This window comes from Pyxicephalus adspersus, chromosome 4 (assembly GCF_032062135.1).
Source record: "Pyxicephalus adspersus chromosome 4, UCB_Pads_2.0, whole genome shotgun sequence".
Taxonomy (NCBI): Eukaryota; Metazoa; Chordata; class Amphibia; order Anura; family Pyxicephalidae; genus Pyxicephalus; species Pyxicephalus adspersus.
The window spans coordinates 6,558,502-6,560,332 of record NC_092861.1 but is presented as its reverse complement, the minus strand read 5'-3'; positions in this window follow the sequence as shown (position 1 = coordinate 6,560,332).

Sequence of the window (1,831 nt, the reverse complement as noted above, 5' to 3'; positions counted from 1 at the left end):
ATATAGATAGAATTGTGGGGTCACCGGCAGGAGGAAGGAGCTCCTGATTCCCCTATATAGATAGAATTGTGGGGTCATCATCACTTAAGGGGTCATCTGCAGGAGGAAGGAGGTCCTGATTCCCCTATATAGAATTGTGGGGTCACCATTACTTAAAGGGGTCACCAGCAGGACGAAGGAGGTCCAGATTCTCCTAAATAGATAGAATTGTGGGGTCACCAACACTAGAGGGGTCACCAGCAGGATGACGGAAGTCCTGATTTCCCTGTGGAGTAGTTGAAGCTAAGAACAGACCTCCGGCAGAGGTGGTGTTTTTATTTGCTATTGGAAGAGGCTGGAAAGTAGCTGCAGATTATGAAGCCACACTGAAATTTAATGGTTGCAAAAAGTATTTTTTAAACAGAAAGATTTATTCTTTATGATGTGCAGAGCAAGCACAACGTTATCCTGGGAGTCTGTACATTTGAGGCTGTCACAAAAGAACCAACATTGATCAGAAGAACAAGAATAACCCGCCATGTCATTCCAGCACCAAACCTCCTTGTCATACATTTCATACATTCTGCAATCACATCCAAGGATATGTGTAGGATGTCACTGTGTTCCTTTTTTTATTTTTTTTTGTACATTTTCAGCTGCAATTATGTCCAGGACATTCCGTTCTGCAATCATCCTGACCGCTTTATCTGTATGGTGACAGTGTGGTGTGAATTGGGGTGCTGCTTGTCTTTGACACCAATGACACCATTCCTGGCCTTGTGTTACCCCCAGTCAGTATTTGCTTTGCCTGGGGATCACCCCCCCCAAATGGAAGGGATAGGTAAAGGATCAGTATAGTATACCCACCCAAGCAGGGTAATGCAGCCATGTTTAATTGTAGTTTTTATACAACCACTGGCCAGTCAGGTGTCAGACAACAAAAGGTCAGGTGTAAACTATTCTGGACAGTTTTTGCGTTTGCCACCAGGGGGCAGCATACCATTCCTGGAGGATACCCAGTGTAATGAGAGGTATGGGCGCACTTGCCAGAGTGCAGAGCAACCATTATGTGTAGTGGTTAGTAAACTCGCACTGAAACTTTTATTATTGAAAAATAACACGTTTCGGAGTACAAAGGGTCTCACTTCTTCAGGGTTCGGTACTGTTGATTAACGTGTTTACTGGACTGATGACATTGGAAGAATACAGTGCCTAGGCTAAGGTGACATCATTTTAGGGAACGTAAAGGAAAGATCCAGGGAATGCTGAGTGCTTCAAATCCCACTAAAAAGATGATCTGAGTGCTGTGCTACAAATTCCTCCCATGAGATTCAAAATAGTCATTGTTCACGGGGATCTTGTTAGCAGGAGGAGAATGTCACATGATCTATGTATCTCCCACCCTAAAGGTCCACATACTCTAAGTCCAGGATGAAGGTGCAGGATCAAATCTGGTAAGGAGCTCCCAATAGTCTTATGGGTCACCCCACCCCATGATTGTGCAGTGCAGAATATCTCTGGCAGGGTGTGCCATCTTTTTAGACTTTTTAATGATCATTTATTGAACTTTATTCCTCCAAAATTAAAGATGTCCCATTGTTTTTGGTGACTGGGACAAATAGAAAGGTGATTCTACCTCCAGCAGAGGCTGTCTGGTCAATGTAGACACAATGGGTGACTTCAGACCTCGTCTTCTTCTACATCATCCATTCTTATGATCCCCATGCCATAGGGATTGATGAGTTCTGGGTGGACTGACCCTTTAAGAAGACCCCTGCTAGGTCCTCCAGGCCCCCTCCTGTTTCCCTTGAATGCAATTAGCTGTATGTAAAGTAACAGGATCCACTTATGT